This window comes from Rana temporaria, chromosome 1 (assembly GCF_905171775.1).
Source record: "Rana temporaria chromosome 1, aRanTem1.1, whole genome shotgun sequence".
Classification (NCBI taxonomy): Eukaryota; Metazoa; Chordata; class Amphibia; order Anura; family Ranidae; genus Rana; species Rana temporaria.
In genome coordinates, this window is record NC_053489.1 from 536,705,232 (window position 1) to 536,732,344 (window position 27,113).

A 27,113-nucleotide genomic window follows, 5' to 3' on the forward strand; every position below is an offset into this window, starting at 1 on the left:
GCCAATTTTCAAAGAAAAAACCGGCATGGGTTCCCCCCCCCAGGAGCATACCAGGCCCTTAGGTCTGGTATGGGTTGTAAGGAGACACCCTACGCCGAAAAATCGACGTAGGGGGTCCCCCTACAATCCATACCAGACCCGTATCCAAAGCACGCTACCCGGCCGGCCAGGAATGTGAGTGGGGACGAGCGAGCGCCCCCCCCTCCTGAGCCGTACCAGGCCGCATGCCCTCAACATGGGGGGGTTGGGTGCTCTGGGGCAGGGGGGCGCACTGCGGGCCCCCCCACCCCAGAGCACCCTGTCCCCATGTTGATGAGGACAGGACCTCTTCCTGACAACCCTTGCCATTGGTTGTCGGGGTCTGCGGGCGGGGGGCTTATCAGAATCTGGGAGTCCCCTCAAATAAGGGGGCCCCCAGATACTGGCCCCCCACCCTAAGTGAATGGATATGGGGTACATCGTACCCCTACCCATTCACCTGGAGGCAAAGTGATAGTTATTAAACACACAACACAAGGGTTTTTAAAATAATTTATTAGTCTGCTCCGGAGGCCCCCCTTGTCTTCTTTAGCTCTAATACCAGGGGGGGCTTCTTCCACTCTCCGGGGGGTCTTCTCCGCTCTCTGGGGGTCTTCTCCGCTCTCCGGGGGTCTTCTCCGCTCTCCGGGGGGGTTTCTTCTTCCGCTCTCCGGGGGGGTCTTCTCCGCTCTCCGGGGGTCTTCTTCTATCCTCGCCGTTCTCCGCTGTTGACTCGGCGCACCCCGGTTCTTCTCCAGCTGTCCGGTGCCTTCTCCTTCAGCGCTGGCTGCCTGCTATCTTCGTGTGTTAGCTCAATTACTAGCAGGCAGCCAGCGCGGTCTTCTGTGACGTAATCTTCTTCTCTTCTCTTCTCCCTTCTTCCGATGTTGACTCGACACCTCTTCTCACTGCAATGATGGAAGCGCGCCTTGCATCCCATTTATATAGGCATCACCGTCCCATCATGCTCCGGTAGGTACCCACGTGGTGGGTGCACGTGGGTAGGCACCCACCACGTGGGTACCTACCGGAGCATGATGGGACGGTGAGGCCTATATAAATGGGATGCAAGGCGCACTTCCATCATTGCAGTGAGAAGAGGCGTCGTGTCAACATCGGAAGAAGGGAGAAGAAGAGAAGAGAAGAATATTACGTCACAGAAGACCGTGCTGGCTGCCTGCTAGTAATTGAGCTAACACACGAAGATAGCAGGCAGCCAGCGCTGAAGGAGAAGCTGGAGAAGAACCGGGGTGCGCCGAGTCAACAGCGGAGAGCGGCGAGGATAGAAGAAGACCCCCGGAGAGCGGAGAAGACCCCCCCGGAGAGCGGAAGAAGAAACCCCCCCCGGAGAGCGGAGAAGACCCCCGGAGAGCGGAGAAGACCCCCCCCGGAGAGTGGAAGAAGCCCCCCCTGGTATTAGAGCTAAAGAAGACAGGGGGGGCCTCCGGAGCAGACTAATAAATTATTTTAAAAACCCTTGTGTTGTGTGTTTAATAACTATCACTTTGCCTCCAAGTGAATGGGTAGGGGTACGATGTACCCCATATCCATTCACTTAGGGTGGGGGGCCGGTATCTGGGGGCCCCCTTATTTGAGGGGACTCCCAAATTCCGATAAGCCCCCCGCCCGCAGACCCCGACAACCAACGGCAAGGGTTGTCGGGAAGAGGTCCTGTCCTCATCAACATGGGGACAGGGTGCTCTGGGGTGGGGGGGCCCGCAGTGCGCCCCCCTGCCCCAGAGCACCCAACCCCCCCATGTTGAGGGCATGCGGCCTGGTACGGCTCAGGAGGGGGGGGGCGCTCGCTCGTCCCCACTCCCATTCCTAGCCGGCCGGGTAGCGTGCTTTGGATACGGGTCTGGTATGGATTGTAGGGGGACCCCCTACGTCGAATTTTCGGCGTAGGGGGGGTCTCCTTACAACCCATACCAGACCTAAGGGCCTGGTATGCTCCTGGGGGGGGAACCCATGCCGGTTTTGATTTTACAAATTGCCGTGGAGTTCTCCCTCAGGAATGCATACCAAATGCCGTCGCTTGAATGGGCTTTTACATGGTGTTACTAACTTTCCACTTTGTAAAACCAGCCCTAGTTTTACACTTGCAAACTAAAACTTACGGCGAAAAAACAAAGCTGAAAAGCTTTGTGGATCGCCCTAAGTGCTAATTTGCATACTAGAAGCGGCATTTCGACTCAAAATGCCCCCAGCGGCGGATGCGGTACTGCATCCTAAAATCCGGCAGTGTAATTCAATTACACATGCCGGATCTTCTGCCTAACTTTGGAAAACTGCTTCTGTGGATCAGTTCCAAAGTTAGGACAAGGGATACGATGGAGTAACAGCAGTTACTCCGTCGTATCTCTTTTGTGGATCTGGCCCTTTGATCTTAAAGAAAAACAATAAAACATACTCCTGAAACCCTAAACCACACTCATGAGTCCTTGCTGCTACTTAAGATGCTACCAACCCTCTGTCTTGATTCCAGTGCAGTGCCAAAGCTAAAAGATGATGGTTTACACACTGAATTTTTTTTTTTTTTAAGAATAAGACAAACAGCTGACAAACTGGTCACCTCTAAACGCTTTGATGTAATTCACACATACAGTACAAGTGTTCAATCATACATCTCTTTCATTTTGTCCAGTCTGAGAGTTATTTGTCTGATTCTTAATAAGAAAATTCTGTTGTTTTTCAACTATATGTATGAACCATCCTTTATAGTAAATCTGATCTAGTATGCGGATGTTAGAAAGTTTTTTTTTAATCTAATATCTATAATTAATCAATTAACAAATAATTGAATGAATTGGGTCTCTGAGAACATGTGGTAGTAATTAGTCTGAATTGGTTTCTTCTACCATCCTCACATCGAAAGAGAAAAAAGGTCTCTTATTTCTTAAGATGTAAAAGTATTTTAAGTATAAGATATAACTTCTTTAATATTCCAATATTTCTTTATTTGGATATTAATAAGAACATTTGGTTTTCAATGAATATAATATACATATTAGTATATATATATTAGTATATGATTTAGACGTTAAAAGAAATGTATATTGTATATGTTAAATGATTCTTGTCACAGCTTCTTACATGCCATTCCTCAGAAATTTTAATGCATAAGAGTTTGAATAACTCCCACTCCTGCGTAAAGAAGATGTTTGAAATTTGTGGGCTTTCTGTGGAACTGTAAGGCCGTGTACACACGGTCGGTCCAAACCGATGAAAACGGCCTGAAGTCCACTTTCATTGGTCCAAACCGACCGTGTGTATGGCCCATCGGTCTGTTGTCCTTCGGACAAAAATTAGAGAACTTGCTTTAAAATCGAACCGATGGACGGCTGACCATCGGTCAAAACCGATGGTTAGTATACAAAAGCATTGGTTCAAAACCTGCGCATGCTCAGAATCAAGTCGACGCATGCTTGGAAGCATTGAACTTAATTTTTTTCAGCACGTTGTGTGTTTTACGTCACCGCGTTCTGACTCGATCGTTTTTTGAATTGATGGTGTGTACGCACATCAGACCATCGGTCTGCTTCAGCGGTGAACCGATGAAAACGGTCCGTCGGACCATTCTCATCAGATGGATCGACCGTGTGTACGCGGCCTAAGAGTCAGCAGAACATTAAATCAGCCTCTTTAGAAAGGTGGGGGCTGTTTGGATGGGTTTGAGTTGTGAAGCAAAAGCTAGTCACAAAAAGACAGGTGGGCAGATGCTGACACACTTGGAAACATTGAAGGACGCTGACAAACCTTCTCACACATGACACACACAAGATACATTTATACAATCTTAATTTTTAAGAATAAAAAACGTATTGATGCTATTTTTATATTCTACATTTTGATATTGTTCTTGTAATATTTTTCTATTTTATTATTAAATACATTTTTCAGTTTTTACACGAGAACTAATCGGATTTTCTTGGAACTTTCCTCATCAATATGAATGATTGAATATCGATTATTAATACAGTAATAACTTGATTTAGTACAGTGGATACCTAGATGAGGCCACTTCAATATGTAAGTGTTACCTATGTGTGCTACGGCCAAAGGCTTACTTTAATCTACCAGTGTGTTGATCATTCATGTACCGTACAAATCCAACAGTTTAAAAAGCATTGTTGATAATTTGAATGCAGTGTTCACATTAAAAATGCATATTGCACATTGGAATCAACCATGTTTTATGTATTTTCAGTAAATGGTTTTAAGTAAAAAAATATTTCATACATATATACAAAAATACTACAACAGTACAAACTGGAATATAACATTATATACCAGATAAAGTTTAGGAACATCTATCAGCTTGACACTGGGACACTTGACACTGGGAAAGAGCTTTTAGGCTTGGGTTGTCCATGAGTTTGACCCAAATTCAAGCTATGTGAACTTTGCTGAGAAGGTGGACTAAGTAGGCTATTTTGGCCAAAATGCCAACCAGTCTGCTCAAACCTCCAACCAGGGAGCTGTCATTTAGTGATGGACATGTGGTGGATGAGCGTTACTGCAGTGTGGGTGTCTGCAGGGGTCTTTCATTGCGATTGACATTGGATTTACATCAAGGAAAACATCGTTTTTTTTTATTAATAAAGGATTTTGTAATGGTATGTGTGTATTTAATTTGCCATGTTTTTTACTGAGTAACAAGGGTGTTATGTATCCCATACTTATTCATGTGGGAGTGTAAATATGGAGAACTCCTTTATGCTGAAAGGGATTTCTGATCCTGATAATTCTGCCCCACAGAAGCCCATATTCACCAGGACAGAGATGTAGGGATGAAGTCTTTGTCCATATCAAGGTGTCTTCCAAATGTTAAGAGCATGTGGGCTGGTATGGTTTGGGGGGGGGGACACTAGTTGAATATACTGTAGTTAACCAAAAGTGATTAGTCAACACCTTCCCACCCAGTAGCAGTGGGCCTTTAACTGGGTCTTTACACATGGGGGCAGGACGGCCTTCACAATCATATGATCACTGTGAGAAGGCTGTCCCTCCTGACCCCAATAATAGCCAGAGACTGGGAGCCGTTGCATGTTTGCATTAGGTGGCCAGTAATAAAAACCCATAGGCATGTCTCAGTTCTCTGTGTTTTTCTGATGATCGGCAGGTGCCGGAGGACATTGAGTATTAAGAAAATATAGGAACCACTAGGTACCAAACCCACGCAAATCAATGACCAAAAAACAAACAAACCAGAATAACGAGCTGCGTGTTGTAAACATAGAAAAATAAAGTGAAAAAGAAGCAAAAGAACTGCGCTCCTATATCATACATTGGCGCATATGGGAAAGTTAAAGATGTCATACATAAGGTCACATTAATGAATCCAAATCACTGCTGTAATCCATTCAATATATATAGGTAGCATATTCAAAGCTCCAATGTGGCCATATAGAGAGGGAGAGGAAAGGATACTCTCATGGTGCAGTAATTTTGAATCATTTATTTAAAAAGAAGGTTGTATTGCACTTACATTAAAGAAGACAAGGATCAGCATGTATTGCCGGTAAGCACTCCTCCTGCGTTCCAGCTGACTGGAAATGACGTATCTCAAACACTACCCAACGCGCCAATTTGTCAGCCTATATATGATGTCTTCAGGGGTTCTGAACCCCTGAAATTATAAGCTTGCTTACAAAAGGAGCATGCATTCCTCCCACCACCAGAGTACACCCGCTTGGAACTGTGTTGCAAACATGCCACTGACATCATCCCAACCAGCGCTGCGGTCCAGAGAGAGTTCCACCCCTTCTCCTTGGCTTTCCTTCTACACACCACCATCTTGCCTGCCAGGACGATGCTTCCTGCAGACCTATGCCATGGATGCATCACCGGACTATACACATGAAGATGTGCCTGTCATTTAGTATTAAAATGTGAGTTTTTACTATTGTGGTCTACTATATATGTTACAGTCCACACTCAGAGGTGCCTGCATTCTTTTCTTCTTTTACATATCCTGGATATTGCTTTTGCTTCCCTGCATAAGGCTGGCCTTGACACAGCGGACTACCTTTACTCTCCTTTCTCCTGTTTGCCACAGTGTAAGGCAAACAGGAACTACACAGACTTTTACAGCAGCAGGATCCATCACCGATTTGCATCACACGTATATGTCTGATTCAGATAAGTGTTGGGGCAGAGGAGGTTGAACATGGAGGGTTGAGGAATGTACCATAATTATGTTTCATATTACACTGTGAATATACATGTAACATGAAACATGGTCCCAAAGGTGGATTATGCCTTTAAGGCCTTGTACTCACGACCGGATCTGTGCGCTGGAAACTGTCTGCCCGACAGTTTCCGGCGTACAAGGCTGATTTGTGTTTTGTTCCGCTGGCGTGTACACACCAGCGGACCAAATTCCCGTCGTACCGGAACGCGTGCACGTAAACTACGTACGACGTCACTATAAAGGGGAAGACCAAAGTTAATGGCGCCGCCCTCTGTTCCTCTTTTGCTAGTTACGTGTTTGCTCGTGTTAGTGAAGGTTTGGTTAGAGCTGATTCGCGCTTCTCGGTCTCCAGGCTTTGACAGCGTGTATTCACGGGTTCAGTGCGTGTGCTTGCGGTAACGTAGTTGTCATTCGGCTATAGGCAAGCAGGTTGTTTCTGCTTTAGCAGTTGCATCCTGTGCGCTCGTATCTGTTTGTCACGCGTTTGTCGCAGGTAGTGCTGGATTTGCGAGTGCTTTCTGTTTCAGTGTGTTCTTGACTGACCAGCCGGCCGGTTTGAAGCCATGATGGAGCAGCAGCGTCAATTTTCGCGAGTTGGTGCTGTTTATGGGATGGCTGCTGGATATGTTCATTTGTCCAGTACTTTGGCCAGAAACAGGGGGCGGAGGCGTTTCTGGACCAAGAATTGGTTGCGCCAGCGTGACCAGTTCTCACATATGCCTCTGCTTAGGGAACTCCAGGAGAATAATCCTAATGACTTTAGGAATTTTCTCCGCATGACGGACCCCGTATTCAACCGTCTGCTGGATCTTCTGTCCCCCTATATCACGAGGCAGGACACTGTGATGCGCCAAGCCATCACGGCCGAGCAGAGGCTTATTGCCACGTTGCGGTACCTGGCGACTGGGAGGAGCCTGCAGGACCTCAAGTTCTCGACAGGCATCTCTCCGCAGGCGCTTGGGGTCATCATACCGGACACGTGTGCTGCCATCATCAAAGTTATGCATGAGGAGTATATTAAGGTAAGTTTCCTGGCTCTAATAATGTGGCCAACTAACTTTATTTTTCTTTTCCCAGATATGCTGTGTGTTTAACTAACGTTACCTTTTCTCCCTATGCATGTTGATATCAGTTTTACATGTTTTATTCTTGGCCTACCTGCATATTTGTCCCTTACCCAATATTAACCTGTCCAGCATGCTATCCTAGGGACAAACCCACCTTGCCATTTTTTCAAACAGGACTTTTTGGTTTTTGTGCCCCCCCCCCCCCCTTCAAACTTTTATTGTCCCCATCAGAGGGCTGTGGAGTCTCTTAATGAAGTGGCCCTATATATTTCATTTCCCAAATTCTCCATGCACATTTTTCTAATGCAATTTTAATACTGTGAACTGTCACAAGGATGCTTGTAGGATGTATTTGTTACAAAGTACTAAATCTCTAATTTTGTTTGTCCCCACAGCTACCCTCCACACCACAGGAATGGCAGTCTGTGGCTTCCCAATTTGCCCAGCGGTGTGATTTTCCAAACTGCGGTGGAGCAATAGATGGGAAACACGTCCGCATTGTGCCCCCACCCCGCTCGGGGTCCTACTATTATAATTACAAGGGTTATCATAGTATTGTGTTGATGGCGGTGGTGTCGGCACAGTATGAGTTTCTATATGTGGACGTGGGGAAGAACGGCCGGATGTCTGATGGGGGAGTGTTCGCACGGACTGATTTCTATGATCGTCTCCAAGCTGGTGGTCTGGCATTGCCACCAGATGAAGATAATGTGGAAGGACTTCCGTTTGTGTTCCTAGCGGACGAGGCTTTCGGGCTTGGTCCTCACCTCATGCGGCCTTTTCCCCAGAGGACCCTCACCTCAGAGAGGAGTGTGTTTAATTTTCGGTTGGCCAGGGCTCGGAGGGTAGTCGAGAATGCCTTTGGGATACTCACCAACCGGTTCCGCCTGTTCAGGACATCGATACATCTGGCGGAATATAAATTGGACACCGTTGTATTTGCCTGCTGCATTTTGCACAACTTTTTACGCAGGCACTCCCAGACGTACCTACCCGACATCGGTTCTGAGGCAAGACTACCCTCAGATCCCCTTCCCGGGCTGGACACTGGTCGCGCTGGCTTGGCCCCCCAATCAGCTCGTGAGGTACGCGACAAATATGTTGAGTACTTCATGGGTCGGGGGGCCATTGCTATGCCAGATCATATTTCTTTCTAATTCGGCCCCCAAAGAAAGGAATATTCTAAAAAATAATAAATAATTAGACCATTGGACTTTATACAGTTGTTTGTCATTAATGCTTTTTCTCTTTTTCTGTCTTCCTGGTTCTCTAACTAACTTCTTCAATTGTAATGCATAATTGATTTCTCCACTTTTAGTAACTAACCACATTTTGCACAGTATTCACTCATCTACAAACAGGGTATTGAGTCTAGAAATAAGAAGCAACTCCATTTGTAAATGTTGAGGTCAATTTTTTTTAATTTTTGCTTGTTCATGACCCCAAAAATAATTTTATATTTTTTTCATTACTCCCTGCTTTTGTACTTAGGAGTCTTCAAAATTTTTTTAAAATTTTTTTTTTTTGTTCAGGTAATTCAACCAAAAATATTATGCAGATTATACATTTATTAACAAGTTCACTTTTTTTTTCCTCAAATATAGTTAGATTTATTGTTTACATATATATATATATATAGATTATATTTGGTGGGGTGTTTACCGCCTTAAATTTTTTTTTGGCCATATTTTTTAGGCACAAAAAACAATAATTTTTTTACCATTTTTTTTTTTTTTTGGTGTGTTTTTCTAAAAGAAAATTTTTAGGTGAGAATTTAGAGTCAAATCTCTACTTCACTAAATTCAGTGATTAGAGAGATTTATAATTCTATATATATATTTTAAAAAATTTTTGGCGTTGTTTATTCTTTATGGTCTAAACTTTATAGTATCCCAAAATGTTCAACATGGTCAAAAAGTAACAAAATCCAATTCCAAAAATATAAAAACTCACAACAGCAGTCAGTCATGGTGTGCTTTCACACTGGAACACGCCAAAATTGGAAGATACACACATTCAGTGCAAACTCGCCAAATGTCATTGGTTCAACAGACAAATGGCCACATGTGCTATCTGACATCATGGGTGATCAATGTCTGTGTTTTGTGGGAGCAAACCCTTCCTCTCAACTACTTGAGGATGGAGGAGGGGGTTGGACCCACAAAGCACAGACATTAGATATTCTGTGATGGCAGATAGCACATGTTGGCACACTGTGTGTGTATCTTCAAATTTTGGCGTATTCATTATTCAAACTGTAAAAATGTTTGTGGGGGCGGGGGATGGGCGGGGGGTGTTTCAGTCTTTGACACGGCCCATCATGTCAATAATGTTCTTAAAATTAGATTCGATCACCATCATTCTTTGCCGCATATTGTCCATTTCCGTGCTGCATTCCAAAAGGACATTTGTTACATTCTGTTCCATGAGAAACATCCTTTCACGCATATTGTGCATTTCAGTGCTGCACTCCATTACCTGCTGAATAATTATAGCAGCACTTGCACGTGAAAATATTGGCACACCATCCTCCTCCCCTAAAACAAAAAAAAAAAATGGCATTTACAATATTATTTTTCAATGAGGCCTATCTACATATGTTTTTTTGAATCAAGCTAGGGTGACACTGACCTGATGGGCTTCTCCTTTCCACCTCTTCGACATCTTCTATCACTCCTCCTTCTTCCACCACCTCCCCATCATCTTCAATCACTCCTCCTTCTTCCACCACTTCCCCATCATCTTGGACTCCTCCTTCATCCATCAATCCACCTTCTTTCAATTCGCCAAATTGTTCTTCCGCCACTTGCCCTTCATCTGCTATGACTTCTAAGTCCAAAATTACTTCTTCCTCCTCTCTTCCTTCCTCCTTTCTTCCTTCCTCCTCTCCTTCCACATCCTCCTCTCCTTCCACATCCTCCTCTCCTTCCACATCCTCTTCTCCTTCCACATTCTCCTCTCCTTCCACATCCTCTTCTCCTTCCACATCCTCCTCCTCCTCCACATGTTGAGATGGCAGATTTTGGCCTTGTCTGGCCCTCTCTGCCTCCTCCAAATGCTGGCGACTTCTTTCCCCTGAAATAAACCAAAAAAAATGTAGACTCATCAGCACACAGATATTGGAGAGCATAAATCGCACACATTGCTTAGAAGATGCTTTCATTTAGTTACTTTTATCTTTCACCAAACCTACATTTTGCAATTACTTCTATATGGCAAGCTCTGATCCTGCCCCTTTTTAGCAAAGTGACACACATGGATGTCCCCCCTAAACTGTATTTCTGGGAGACCCTACCAAAACCCATTTTTGATTTGGGGAGACACAGGTGCTCTGCATTGCAGATGTGAAAACATCTGCTTTATTACCACTGTTTTTAGAATGAATCCTGTTTGCCTTTCCCATTCTCATACTTTTTTTTTCTAGAACTAGCTTTTACACAATGTTTACAAACAAAGTTTTTGGCCAGTGAGCCATGTCCAGGTGTGTTGTTCCTGGAATAACCGAGCCTTTCTGATAAACTATGTGATGTTACGTTGTTTACTAAGAACACTGTTTGTAAATATGTAGTTATTTATGTTCTAAAAAATAAATAACAACATGTCTTTAAAATTACAAGCTGGCCAAGGAGGCAGATGGTGAAATATACATGGCAACACATTATTGCAGACAATCACCACCCCCCCCCCCCCCCAACCCCAATATATATTTACTTACTTTTACGCAGAATTTTAAGTATTTTCTTCATCTGATGTGGCTCCCTCAATTTTAAGTCTGACCATCGTTTCCTCAGCTGTTCCTTGGACCTGGTGATCCCAAACATCCTCTGCATTCTCCTCGCCACCTTGTCCATAATATGTGCCTTTCGGCGGTTAGGGGTCTTGTATGGCCCTAATTCCCCATCATAGTCCTTCTTTCGCATGATGTAAACTAACTCCACCATTTCCTGGAACCGCATATTAGTGGCTTTATATCTTCTTTTCCTTGATCGGGACGTCCCTGCCTCTGTCCCTTCACTTGTGGCATGAGAGCATCGTGCCCGCTCGTGTGACATCGCCATCTTTCCTTTCCCACAGAGATTATGGGCGTGGAAAAGATGAATTCTTACGCCATGGGCGGAGAAGAGGGCGGCGTTTAATACATACGCGGAGTGTAGAGAATGCAAACAACGTGTTTACGTCCGTTACGCGGAGAATCTTCGAGCGCATCCAGAACATACACAGTTAACGCCATATTTCCTAAACTCATTGATTAGGGGCCTCGCAAAGGTGACGAGGGCGGGGTTTCATAAATACGCGGAGTGTTTAAAAGGTTTACGCCGTGATTACGCATCTTACGCGGTAATTAGGCGAGCGTGAGAAACGAGGAGCGAGAGACAGGAAGGTAAGGAAATTAAAAATGTGATCAGCAGAGGCCTTGAAAATGTAGACACATGGGATGGGGGTTTGGGCTGTTGGTTGCACCCTTTTTAAGCTATTCTGTCTATGGGGTACCACAATGTTATTTTGGTATCCAAATGCTTTTGGACACCTCACAAAATAGAGATGTGAACAATGCTGTACCTCATTGACAAGTTTTTGAATGGTGTATTCAGATCAGGCAAAGTATTGTTCAAGTGTTGGTTGTACAGAGGTCATTAGGAAGTGTCTTTTATGTCATCCATTGTCAGGGGTATGAGATTTACACATGAAAGAGTGCCTAGATGAAAACTGTCATTTGTAAGCATTGTTTAATTTAATATATTTAAAATATTTACTGCAATGTGAACAATGGCTCTGCATCTAGCAAATCAATGTTTGGTACAAGCAATGCGGCCGAGCTGCCAATCATTGTTTAAACAAGAGAGACTGTGTTTGGAATTAGATATAGGTAATAAATTTGAAGACACATATTAGATCAAGGTCAACGCTGATCCTTTGGAATATTTATTTTTCTGTGGTTTATGTTTTTGTAATCTAGACTCAAAAAGAAATATAATTTTGCTAAAATTGCAATGGACCTCCTACAAAGCAAGGAATCTATAGAGGCCTTACTTCAAAAATACCAGGAGACGCCCATCCTGTGGAATTCAAAACACTCGTTATATTGCAATAAAGAGGTACGAGCGGCAGCACTAGAAGAGCTAGCAAATTATATGCAAACTTGGGTGCCAGGATGCACTGCCAACATGGTGAAGGATAAACTTGCCAACCTCAGAAGCACATACAGGAGAGCATACAAAGCTAATAAAATCAAAAAATCGGGAGCAGCAGCAAGACAAGCAAAGGAACCCAAACTGTGGTATTATAAACAGATGGCTTTTTTGCGGGACGAAATGGAAGGCAGGAAAACGATGTCCAGTCTTTCTTCCAACCTTTCCTCCATGCTACCTTCCAGCGGACCTTCCCCAGATGACCACAGCCCTGCAGAGTCGGAGGAAGAGGGCCTGGCTGACAGAGATGCAGATCTGCCACCCTTCGATGAGGAGGTATAGTAGTTTCCTCTATATTTATGGCGTAAATAATTCTTGGTGGATTAATGATTAGATATTGTAATAAAAAAAACCAAGCTGGAAAAAAGCAAACAAAAAGGTGTACAGACAAATAGGTGTCAGGGATGACAACTGCAGGGGTCAGAAGTAGAGTGTATTCAAGTAATAATGAACAGAAAATACTGAACGAAAAACATGAAAATGAGTGTGGTTTTATTTAGCGAAATTGTAAAAAAATTCTTTTTTTTTCCACACAGGAAGAAGAGATCAGCCAGGAGGTGGCAGATCCTCAGGTGTCTGTCAGCCAGGAGGAGGCCGGGGTCAGTGGCAGCCAGGAGGAGGCCGGGATCAGTGGCAGCCAGGAGGAGGCCGGGGTCAGTGGCAGCCAGGAGGAGGCCGGGGTCAGTGGCAGCCAGGAGGAGGCTGGGCCCAGTGGCCTGCAGCAGGTCCACCCGGCCAGGAGAACCACCACCAGCCAGTCTTCTCCCCCCCAGGTGAGGCCATCAGGCCGAAGGAGGCAGTTGAGGCCTGTGGAGGAGGCAAGCCTCCGCATGATCCAGGAGGCAAGCGCCATCATGAGGGCCCCCCTCAACCCCACAGAGGCCTTCAGTGCCTCATTGGCCCATGATTTAAATGAAGGGGAGGAGGACCAGAGAAGACTGGCAAAGGCCCTGATGAACCAGGTCCTTTGGTGGATGCAGAGGGGCCTGCTGACCCCAGACACTGGGCTATGTGACCCGGCCCGGCTTGCGGAACACCATCCTCCTGCTGCCACATCAACCCCACCTGCAAGACCCCGTGTTCGATCCGCTGGAAGGCTGCCTGGAGGGAAGGCTGGAAAGAGGAGGAAACGTTGATTTTCTGCCTTCCATTTCCTTCCACATAAAGGACATCTTGTTTGTACTACCACAGTTTGGGTTCCTTTGTTTGTGTGCTGCTGCTTCATATTTTTGTGTTTGGCTCCTGAGGCTTGGAAGTTTATCCTTCACCATGTTGGAAATGCAAGTTTGCATATAGTTTGCTATCTATTCTAGTGCTGCCGTTCTTTTTATTTTTTGTGATGACATTTGCCTGAATAAAAGGCCTTTTGCTTTCATTTGAAAACATGTCTATTGTTTGATATACTGTGGGGATTATTAGGCAGCAAACCTTTAATAAATATACAATGGGTAATTTACAAAGGACACACTCCTTGGGGGGGGGGGGACATTTGGTGTGCCAACATGGTTTAATATTCTCTAATGAAACACCAAAAAAAAAAAAAAAAATTTTAAAAAACATGTAAAAAAAAAATAGTTTAAATGGTGACATAACTAGAAACAAAAAAAAAAAATAAAAAAATGAACATTCCTTTACAAAAATGACTACTCTAAATTATGGAGGACCACCAACCAAAACACACGTCTGGCATAGAAAACATTATTAAAGGATTACATCACAAGCAAGAAATGTGACATTTCAGTATGGGACAACTCTATTGAAATTGCATCAGCAAGAGAACGGGGTTATTCTAGCAAGAGAAGAATTAATAAAACGAGGCTTTAAAATGTGGTTTAGTGCGCCTTTTTAAGACATTGTTCTCTTGCTAGAATAAAAGGTTTCTAATGACGAATGTGCCATATCCCAAAGAAACGCGAGTTTTACCTGAACGAGCGCTCCCGTCTCCTCATTTGGACTGAGCATGCGCGGGGTTTTTGTACGCTGCTTTTGTGTACAGACGACCGAACATGTCTGACGGACACGATTCCAGCAGACTGTTTTAAAGCAAGACCAGGAAACAGTTGTTCGTTGGAAAACGGTCTGGCCGACGATTGTTTGCTGGAATTCTGTACGTTACTGCCTACACACGAACGAACATGTCCGCTGAAACTGGTCCGCGGACCAGTTTCAGCAGACATGTTTGGTCGTGAGTACGAGGCCTAAGATGTAACAAAGCATACAAAAAGTATAAACATTCTTCTCTTCCCCCACTCCCAAGTTCCCCAAGATACTCAGATTGTACTACTTAAAGGACATTCAGTAAGAATTTGCATCTACTCAGGCCTACCGATACCTACAAGCCCTACACTTATCTCTCTCTCTATGCTCTATATTAGCATGCTTTACCTATTACAGCTAAAGCACATTGTCGTAGGGATACTATGACTTCACTTTCAAGCTAGCCGGTCTATGTTTAAAGGCCAGGCAGTGCATTTGTTTATTTAGTCTCACTAGTTTCACCATCACATGGTGTCAATTTAGGATTGCTATTTTCATTATCACATGGTGTTATAGGAATTTTGTTCACTATAATATTGTGACACTAGCGCCATTATTTTTTCATTTAAAATACTTTTCACGGTGTATTATGTTGCCAAGAATTTGGTCTGACAAATTCCTGCATTAGTTCACCAGGTCTATGAAGTTTGAACATGCACGATTTGCTGTAAAGCCATAGTAGCACCAAGCCTGAATTTCATACTTACCAGTGAAAAATTACATATCCTAGTAATCCCTCTCAGCTGAATGATTTGTGCTTACCATAATAGTTCTACCATGATAGGGCATGTAAATATGTTATGACATGCACTTTTATGCAATGTACTACATTAAATAAATATTCAAGAATTGCATAATGAGGGAATAGTTCAATAGTTTTATGCCTTGTTATAGTACGCAAAAAATAATGCTTACATTTTGTTAACTTAATGGTCATAGTAAACACATGCTTCACATGATGATGCATTAGGAATGCCCAGTTAATGTCTCCCATGAGTGCAATAGCCTTTGCTGAATCTGTACAGTATCTATTATATGACTCATAATATGCTGCTTCTTTATGTTACTTTTTATGAGGTTTTATTATTTCAACACATGAAAAAGTACAAAGCTATTCTAAGAAAATTATTGATCTGCTCATTGTTTGCATAAAAACTGCCTTGACAAATAAACTTGAGAAACTTGCAAACTAAGAACCTGATATACGCTAACATTTGTTTAAAGGAGTTGTAAACCCTCATGTTTTTTTCACCTTAATGCATCCTATGCATTAAGGTGAAAAAACTTCTGACACTGAACGGCCCCCCAGCCCCCTGTTTTACTCACCTTAACCTGTTCATTTCCTCAGCAGAGATGCGCTTTACCTCTCTGCCAGGGGTTCTCGGCTCTTGATTGGATAGGTTGATAGCAACGCAGCCATTGGCTCCCGCTGGTGTCAATCAAATCCAATGACGTGGGTGCCAGGGAGTGGGGCCGAGCTGGGCATTCTGTGTCTATGGACGTAAATGCTGGACTTGGGATTGTGCCCGCAAGGTAACCCCCAGGGAGATGCGAGGAGGAACTGAGAGCGCTGCCGGGGGACCCCAGAAGACAAGGTTCGGGGCCACACTGTGCAAAACGAACTGCACAATGGAGGTAAGGATGATATTTTTGTCATTTAAAAATTAGGGTTTACAACCCCTTTAAGCTTTTCTGAAATACAGTGTGTGTGTGTGTGTATATATTATATATGTATATATTGTCAGAAACAAGTTTTAATGGCTACTACTGAGGACCATGATTAAACAGCATGATACAGCTGTGCAGATAAATTCTAGAGATAAATAGAAGGTACTAAAACATCCTGCACAGGTGTAGTAGTAAGGCTTAATGCACACTAAGCATTTGTTTAATATTTGAATAATATTCAAGTGGGTTTATGTGAGCAGAGGGCACAGGTGCACCATTGAGCCCTACTGTTGGCAGCATGTAAAAATCTATAAGAGGCTAAAAGATGAGGCAAGCGGACAGGACTGGATTGTGCAGCAAGTAACATTGGGGTTGTATGCACCCAATGACAACTGCCCAGAACTCAGACTTCTTGGATTCTTAGTATTTGTCCCTGGGCTTCTACTGCCCTAAACATTAGTACCACTCAGTGCACCATTCACCCCATCCAGCTGCAGAAACGTTTATACTCTCAAAGAGTTTAATGACACTTTGCTACAATCTAATGTAGTGAGTGTACAGCTTGAGTGAGTGAGTGAATAACTTGTATAGTGCTACAAATTTGAACTGAATCGCCTCAAGGCACTTGGTATCCATTTCCATCCTTAGCTTGTATAACAATGTACATTTTCTGTCCCCTAAAAATAACTCAACACGCAGCAATTAATGTCGAAACTGCTGGCAACAAAAGTGAGTACACTCCTACATTAAAATGTCCCAATATCCCAGTGTGATGTGACTCATTAGTTACAAGGTCTCGGGTGTAAATGGGGAACAGGTGTGTTAAATTTGGTGTTATCGCTCTCACTCTCTCATACTGGTCACTGGAAGTTCAACATGGCACCTCATGGCAAAGAACTCTCTGAGGATCTGAAAAAAAAATATTTCTCTACATAAAGAAGGCCTAGGCTATAAGAAGATTGGCAAGACCCTGAAACTGAGCTGCAGCATGGTGGCCAAGACCATACAGCGGTTTAACAGGACTGGTTTCACTCCGAACAGGCCTCTGCATGGTCAACCAAAGAAATTGAGTGCACGTGCTCAGTGTCATATCCAGAGGTTGTCTTTGGCAAATGGACATATGAGTGCTTCCAGCATTGCTGCAGAGGTTGAAGGGGTGGGGGGGGTCAGCCTGTCTGTGCTCAGACCATATGCCGCAAACTGCATCAAACTGGTCTGCATGGCTATCATCCCAGAAGGAAGCCTCTTCTAAATATGATGCACAAGAAAGCCCACAAACAGTTTGCTGAAGACAAACAGACTAAGGACATAGATTACAGGAACCGTGTCCTGTGGTCTGATGAGACCAAGATAAACTTATCAGATGGTGTCAAATGTGTGTTGCGCCAACCAGGTGAGGAGTACAAAGACAAATGTGTCTTGCCTACAGTCAAGCATGGTGGTGGGAGTGTCATGGTCTGGGTCTGCATGAGTGCTGCCAGTACTGGGGAGCTACAGTTCATTGAGGGAACCATTAATGTCAACATGTACTGTGACATACTGAAGCAGAGCATGATCCCCTCCTTCAGAGACTGGACTGCGGGGCAGTATTCCAACATGATAACAATCCCAAACACACATCAAAGATGACCATTGCCTTGCTAAAGAAGCTGAGGGTAAAGGTGATGGACTAGCCAAGCATGTCTCCAGACCTAAACCCTATTTAACATCTGTGGGACGCCCTCCAATGGAAGGTGGAGGAACGCAAGGTCTCTAATATCCATCATGCATGGTTCCAAATTATGTTCTGCCATAGGATCCTTATACATGTATTCTCAGCATGGGGAATTGCGCCAGGGAATGTTAATGAACAAAACAGTGCACAGGAAGCAAAGTGCCCTGAAAGAGCGGCTCCATTCACCCGAGGGCTTTCACACTGGTGCGGTGCACTGGCAGGGCTTCAGAAAAAGTCCTGCCAGCACTTTGAGTGTGTACACAGCGGCACTACTGTGTAGGTTTTTATATGTGATTTTATCAGTTTTATCTTGTAAGTGTAACTTTTTTTGGGAGCTTTGAATAAATTGGTATACAGAGAACATTAGGGTTTCTGTATTTATCATTACTGAACGCAGTCTGCAGATTGCGGGATTACCCACCATTGATTACTAAGAAGAGGAGATCATTAAGGACTCATGAAGAGACCTATTTATGAGTTTTAACTGTGGCACATTTTTCCCATGTTTAGAACAGTCCCTGCAGCAAAATGACAATTCTAAAGGAGAAAAAGTAATTTAAAACTACTTGCGGCTGTATTGAATTGTCGGGCCCCGCAATACAGATAAAAGTCATTGAAAAAAAATGGCATTGGTTCCCCCCAGACCATTACCAGGCCCTTTGGTCTGGTATGGATATTAAGGGGAACCCTGTGCCATTTTTTTTTAAATGGCGTAGGGGTCCCCCTCAAAATCCATACCAGACCCTTATCCGGGCACACAACCTGGCAGGCCACAGGAAAAGAGGGGGGACGAGAGAGCACCTTCCCCTGATCCATACCAGGCCACATGCCCACCCCAAAGCCCCTTGTCCCCATGTTTATGGGGACAAGGGCCTCATCTCCACAACCCTTGCCCAGTTATTGTGGGGTCTGTGGGCAGGGGGCTTATAGGAATCTGGAAGCCCCCTTTAACAAGGGGACCCCCAGATCCCACCCCCCCCATGTGAATTGGTAACGGGGTACATTGTACCCCTACCATTTCACCAAAAAAGTGTAAAAAATGTAAAAAAAAGACAAGAGCCAGCTTGGGACAAGTCCTTTATTAAATAATAATAATAATAATAATAATAATAATAATAATAATAATAATAATAATAATAATTTGTGTTGGTCTATCAAATAAAATCCCAATAAAATACATGTACATTTTTGGTTGTAACATGACAACATGTGGAAAATTTCTAGGGGTGTGAATACTTTTTCAAGGCACTATATATAGATATATCTATTTATATAGATATATAGATATATCTATTTATATAGATATAGCTATAGATTATCATATTGGCATATTCTTACTAAAGTCTCATTGTAAAAAACGTTATGGGTAGCAAGGTGATTTGACATGGTGTGTGCAAATAGCACACACCATGTAGGAAATTTGCTTTCCTAGTCTGTTCTTCAATTTTTGCTTAATAATAATAAGTCAGTGGAAAACACAGGGGTGTGCAGTAGCCCATAAAAACAATCAGATTTCATTCTTCAGGTTACATAGTCAGAACAATGAAATAGGATCTTAGATTGGATGTTGCAGATATGTACATTGACCATGACCTTGGAAAGGTATTTTTGTGTAGTGTCATTAACCATACATGTTGTTATATATTTAATAGTACAGGTTTTCCAGTATGGATTTCAAAGTCTCACAAAAGCATAATAAAATATGGCAGGCAAATGTTTGTAATATACAGTAGAGTTCACAAAGTATAAACAAAATGTTAATTTCTAACTTTACTCTATCTGATTGAACATTTGGTCAATAGCTCATCATTCAAGGTAAAATGACATACCATTTGCAAAGATCAGTAGTGAGTTGGCAGTAGATGAGAAACAACAAATAAGGTCCTGACACAACCCTTTAACCCTATTATATTACTACATCATGGCTGTACCATTTGCTAGGTTGCTATTTACATACTGTGGGCCAGATTCAGAAAGAAGTTACGCTGGCGTATCTATTGATACGCTGCATAACTTCTAGGATGCTCCGGCGTATGCTTTTTCTGTATTCAGAAAACAAGATACGCCGGAATTTTGCTAAGATCTGACTGGCGTAAGCCTCTTACGCCGTCGTATCTTAGTTGCATATTTACGCTGGCCGCTAGGTGGCGTTTCCGTAGATTTACACGATGAATATGCAAATTAGGTAGATACACCGATTCACAAACGTATGTACGACCGGCGCATTTTTCTACGTCGTTTACGTAAGGCTTTTTTCGGCTTAAAGTTACCCCTGCTATATGAGGCGTACGTAATGTTAAGTATGGACGTCGGGCCACCGTCAAATCTTTTACATTTTATGTTGTTTGCGTAAGTCGTTCCCGAATAGGGCTGTGTGTAAGTTACGTTCACGTCTAAAGCATTGACGATTTGTGGCGTAATTTGGAGCATGCGCACTGGGATTCTTTCACGGAAAGCGCATGCGCCGTTCGTAAGAAACGTCAAATACGTGGGGTCACGATTAGTTAGCATAGAACACGCCCCTAACCAGCCTCTTTTGAATTAGGCGGGCTTACGCCACCCGATATACCCTACGTCGCCGTAACTAAAGGCGCAACTTCTTTGTGAATACAGTACTCGCCTTTCTAAGTTACGGCGGCGTAGCGTTTCTGAGATACGCTACGCCCGCCTAAAGATAGGTGCCTGTACGTGAATCTGGCCCATTATGTAATAAGTAAGTGTCTTGTCCTTTTTCAGCCACTGGAGGTGCAAAATGGGAGCTAATGATGTTGCTTTAGGCTTCAGGCACACTAAGCCTAAAAAATGCCACTGTTACAGACGTTTGTCTTTTTTTTTAGCCTGAAAAAGCAGCTCTATATTAGCCTATGTCTCCATGCACACATAAATGTTCAGAGGTGTAATAAAAGAAAAACCTTTACAGGCAGAAAAAAAATTCACGAAGAGCAAAAAAAACGCTGAACCCTGATTAAATGAGTGTAATTGCATCTAATCATGCCCAACCATTAGATCTGTCAAGTACTTGAGCATTAATGCATTCCAATGGCCAGAATAAATTATTATTATAGCCAATGGATCCATTAACGCTCAAACAAAAGCTAAACAAGCCTAAACGTGTGTGCAATACACAGCTTTAGGCACGTTTTTTAACCAGATTTTTTTTTGCAATTTTTTTTGCAATTCTTTGCAACATTGTACCCAAATAACATTGATGTCCTTTTTCCCACAAACAGAGCTTTCTTTTGGTGGTATTTGATCACCTCTGTGGTTTTTATTTATTGTGCTATAAACAAAAAAAGAAAATTTTGAAAATATGCTATAAAACATATCCAATTAAAAAATGTAAAAAATCTATTTTTCTTCATTAATTTAGGCCAATATGTATTCTGTTACATGTTTTTGTTAAAATCCAGATAGGCGTGTATTGATTGGTTTGCGCAAAAGTTATACCATCTATAAACTATGGCATATATTTATGGACTTTTTATTTATTTATTTTTTTCCACTATTAATGGCTAAAAATAGATTTGTAGTGACTGCAACATTGCGGCAGGCATTCAGACATTAAGATCCCTTTCACACTGCCAGCGCCCGAAAAACACAGATAAAGCACCGCTAAAACTAGCAGCGCTTTACCTTTTTTTTCGGGCGATAGTGGGGCACTTTGAACCCCTGCTAGTGTCTGAATAAAGGGTTAAAAGCGTCCCCAAGCACCGCTTTGCAGGCGCTTTGGCGACGCTGACCATTTATTTCAATGGGAAGGGATGCTTTAGCTCCTAAGGAATTGGAATGAAAACTAATAGTTTGGGCTTTGAAGGCACACGATACAATTTATATGAAAATACTAGAAAATGTATTGGTATGAAATATCATAAAATCAGTTATAAACATAAAATCAACATAGAAATTAAATGAATAGCTGGTTCCACAGAGGTTAACACAGTACTTATATAATCTTAGTGTACAGAAGCTTAAATGTAAAGCAAATTTAGAGATACAATCTTATATTGTGTAACCCAAGTAGTAATCAGGAGGATATGGAGGGCTTGCTCTACATGTTGCGCGCTTGGGAATAGCGCTTCCTCAGGAGCATAGATATTTCAGTCTGATGAAACATATACAGGAAAATAAAAAAAATAAGTTTACAAGTATACATACATTAAAATTCTATACAAATCTAAACATATGCACACAAGTATACAAAATACATATGACATTGAGACATAAAATAATAAAATACAAATTATCAATAAGCATAGATTCAAAGAGTGAATGCGTGGCAGGGCATCAGGGCGAAATGTCACTCATCTCCACATGAGAGGAAGACAAAGAAAATAAAGACAACAAGTAAAAAGCTAGGGGAGAAAGAAAAGGGAAAAAAGAAAAGAAAAGAACAGGGGGAGGAAGAAAACAAAAAAGGAAGAGGGAAGAGAGAAAAGAGAAGAGAGAAGAGAGGAAAAGGAAAAAAGGGAAAGCGAAAGCGAGAAGAGAGAGGAGATGGGGGAGGGGAGGGGGAGAAAAAGAAAGCGGTAGTGAAAAGAAAGAAGAAAAAGGGAAGAAAAAAGAGAAACAGAAAAGGAAGTAGAATAACCAAGATCTATATTTTATAGTAAGGATTACATATAGTGGTCATGAAGACTTAAGGTTAGGCCGCGTTGGAGGTAAACAACGTGCGGTCGTGTGTTATCCCCACAGTGGCTGTGTATTCAGAATATAAACTGATCCAGCCTAGTGTAGGGGTATATTCTGAATACACAGCCACTGTGGGGATAACACACGACCGCACGTTGTTTACCTCCAACGCGGCCTAACCGTAAGTCTTCATGACCACTATATGTAATCCTTACTATAAAATATAGATCTTGGTTATTCTACTTCCTTTTCTGTTTCTCTTTTTTCTTCCCTTTTTTTTCTTTCTTTTCTCTACCTCTTTCTTTTTCTCCCCCTCCCCTCCCCCATCTCCTCTCTCTTCTCGCTTTCTCTTTCCCTTTTTTCCTTTTCCTCTCTTCTCTTTTCTCTCTTCCCTCTTCCTTTTTTGTTTTCTTCCTCCCCCTGTTCTTTTCTTTTCTTTTTTCCCTTTTCTTTCTCCCCTAGCTTTTTACTTGTTGTCTTTATTTTCTTTGTCTTCCTCTCATGTGGAGATGAGTGACATTTTGCCCTGATGCCCTGCCACGCATTCACTCTTTGAATCTATGCTAATTGATAATTTTTATTTTATTATTTTATGTCTCAATGTCATATGTATTTTGTATACTTGTGTGCATATGTTTAGATTTGTATAGAATTTTAATGTATGTATACTTGTAAACTTATTTTTTTTATTTTCCTGTATATGTTTCATCAGACTGAAATATCTATGCTCATGAGGAAGCGCTATTCCCAAGCGCGCAACATGTAGAGCAAGCCCTCCATATCCTCCGGATTACTACTCGGGTTACACAATATAAGATTGTATCTCTAAATTTGCTTTACATTTAAGCTTCTGTATACTAAGATTATATAAGTACTGTGTTAACCTCTGTGGAACCAGCTATTCATTTAATTACTATGTTGATTTTATGTTTATAACTGATTTTATGATATTTCATACCAATACATTTTCTAGTATTTTCATATAAATTGTATCGTGTGCCTTCAAAGCCCAAACTATTCGTTTTCATTCCAACTCCTCATATATCGGGGCGGTGGCACACTCTCAGATCGGTGCATCCGCAGTATCACCCTGCGATTAATGCACGTTAAAATAGGCCAACTTTCTTTCAAATGCTTTAGCTCCTAAAGGGCCTCAAAAAAACTGCTTAAAGTCCTGCCAGCACAGCGCCCCAGTGTGAAAACACTCAGGCTTTTACACTGGGATTGCAGATGAGGCTTTTTTCAGGTGCTTTACAGGCGCTATTTTTAGCGCTAAAGTGCCTGAAAAATGCCTCCAGTATGAAAGGGGTCTAAGTGACATTTTTTGGGGACCTGCGACACCAATACAGCGATCAGTGCTAAAAAAAATGCACAGTCACTGTACTGATAACACTGGCAGGGAAGGCGTTAACAGGGGCGATAAAATGGTTAAATGTGTTCCCTAGGAGTGCTTACTAACTGTGTGGGGGATGGTTGCACTGTAGGAATACAGAGATCCGTGTTCCTGCTTATCAGAAACACAAGATCTCCATCTTCCATACTAGCAGAACGGCGATCTGCTTTGTTTACATAGGCGGACCGCCATTCTGCCTCTTTCTCTGAATGATTTCTAGACCTGCTGATTGGCTCTCGCTGTGTACAATCACAGCGGGAGCGAGGCTCCAGCACCGTGTGCGTGCCCCAGAGCCCTTGAAAAAAAATCACGACAGGAACATGATTTTGTGCATAAATGTAAATGTTCGTGGGGCAATCCTTAGGTGGTTAAGCAGCTTTTGTCCTGCAAAGAGTTCTGGGGTTCAGAGGAGAGAAGCAAATGTCCTGTGTCTTACTTATGCTGCGAACAATAGAGCGTATTCAAAAACTTACTGAATACAATAATGCTACATTCACTTTAATCATTCAATCATTTGTACGAAAAATAATTTTTTGCTTTGTTTTTGTTTTTTTGATTCTTTAAATTATTAATGTGTAAATAAGTGCAATGTCACTATATTTACAGAAATTAAACTAATGTTTGCCTATGGAACATTCTCAAAACCTAAGTGTCTGGGATGTGTAGGGATTGTTGGAAATTAGCCATACATACTGTATGGTGTGCACTGTGCATTCATAAAGATTGAAAAGACCTAAATTGGATAAACAAGCTGAAGTCTAGAAATTGCAATTTTCTAATGGCGAATGTTATTTGTTTGTATGATTTAGAAGTGATTTATTGATTTGCCAAAAGCAACTGTAATTTTGAATGACTGAAATTTGTAAACATAACTGCTAGATCATCAAATAGAATTAATAGGTAGTGTAGGACAAAATATTGCAATTATACATTAGAATCGCTTTTTTTTATTTAAATTCTTTTTTAGGAACCCCATCAAACCTACTGAGAAAAGGTATGATTTCTAGCAGTACTCTAATTCTCTACAGCTATTCAAAGTGTTTGATCTAGCCATGCTTTGAAAACTATCTTCAGGCTTATCCAATATTCTTGAACCACTTTGAAGTAGAACTTTATAAAAGAAACATAAAGAACAATAACTTGTTTTTATCATTTTGCAAATGTTTATAAGGAAAGAAAGATGTGGGAGACATGGACTTGCAAAAAGAAACTTCAGATTAATTGTAGCTTTGGGTAAATTCTAAAATTAGCTGATACTTTTAGACAAATTTAAGACATTATCCATAACATGACTACAAGGGGCCTGTTTCATAATTGGCAATGGTAATGATTTTTATTCACATACCCTGTGGACAAAGGATCATTTATAACCAGAACACACGTGAATAAATAGTTTCCAATGTCCTGAATTGAATTACCATATTTATCGGAGTATTGCGCGCTCCAGCGTATAGCGTGCACCCCTAAAGTGGACCCGCATTCCTGTAAAAAAAACATTTTAGTACTTACAGTTTTGGTGTCTTGCGCGGCGTCCATCGGTGGCCTTGTCGGGTCCGGCTTCCATCTGCGGCTTCGGTGGTGTCCTCCTCGTCGGGTCCGGCGTCCTTCTGCGGTGTCCTCCCCGCTCGATCCCCGCTTCCCGCACTGAGTTTGAACCACTGCACCGGCATATACCGAGTGCAGTACACTCGGGTATAGGCTAGGCTCCTCTCGCAGTCATGTCCTGTGCGTCCGGTACGTCCAGGACGTGACCGCGAGAGGAGCCGAGCCTGCCCGACTATACCCGAGTGTACTGCGCTCGGTATATGCCGGCGCAGTGGTTCAAACTCGGCGCGGGAAGCGGGTATCGGCGTATATCACGCACCCACGATTTTGCCCTGACTTTCAGGGCAAAAAAGTGTGTGGTATACGCCGATAAATACGGTACCTAAAATGCCAATATTTATTTGGTAACCTATTTGTTATTTACTATTACGTTTGTTATAGTGAATTCACAATGAGACATAAAACTGTCCCATACATCATCATAACTAATACCATACACTTGGGGCATTTGATCTTAACTCCCTACTTATTTTGCTCAAAAGTCTATACCACAACACCTGTACAGAAATTGTTTTGTGACCAAGCACGTAACAAGCTTTAAGGATGAACAAAAAAAATCAAATAACATATAAACCTAGATATATGAATGCAGAGAGAATAAATTATATAAAATTATATAAATAAATATATAAAGTGCTGCTGTGCTGCAAACAAGTGACTACAGGTGCAATCACTTGTTTGCAGCACATCAGCACTTTATATAGTTATTTATATAATTGTATATAATTTATTCTCTCTGCATTCATATATCTAGGTTTACAGTATATGTGATTTTCCCCTTCTGAGATTCGCCAGCACTTTAGCACCTTTTGCTACACTCACAATGGACTTTATTTCCATTTGTTTCTAATTCTACACGCATTGTTTTCATTCTAATTATTATGAATTTTTCAATATTTATTATCATTGCACTTTATATCATTGCACCTGTAGTCACTTGTTTGCAGCACAGCAGCACTTTATATATTTATTTATATAGTTTTATATAATTTATTCTCTCTGCATTCATATATATAGGTTTATATGTTATTTCATGAGGGAGCGCAACACCACTATTTGATTTTTTTGTGATTCTTTCGTAGGTAGTGTTTGACCGCTACAGTGTTGGCGGCACCCTTGAGCAACTCTATTTACCCATAATAGCGCAGGAATACTCCCATTTTACATAAGCTTTAAAGATGATTTGCTACTGAAAAGGCGTGTATATACAGTTGTGAAAAGGGGAAAATACTGCGCTAATCTAAAATATCAAGTGAGCAGCCACACAAGCAATATGACAAAAATTGAAAATAAAATAGTGGAAAAATATGCAGCGCTAAAAATTCTTATAAAGAACAAATTATGCATCAATGTGATGATAACACAATAACCTGTGAATGAGTGTCCATTTGGAACAACCAACACAAAAAGAAAATACAAAGAAAAAAGTCCATCAATAGGGGGTGTATGACCACATCCTCATCTTTGGGAAAACTTTCTGCACGGTAGAATCAGAAATAGATGGAATACTCTTACCAGATGACGTGGATCTGCTTGTCAGCGACAACAGATCACAAAGGCATGTAAGGGATCGGCTCGGCTCTGCTCGGCTGGATGATGG

General features: G+C 42.1%; 1 protein-coding gene across 2 annotated transcripts in view; it reads right to left on the bottom strand.

The window, feature by feature from the left end:
• Positions 1–27,113, bottom strand: part of FSTL5 (follistatin like 5) — an 803,249-nt gene that overhangs the window by 11,955 nt on the left and 764,181 nt on the right. The window lies entirely within an intron of this gene.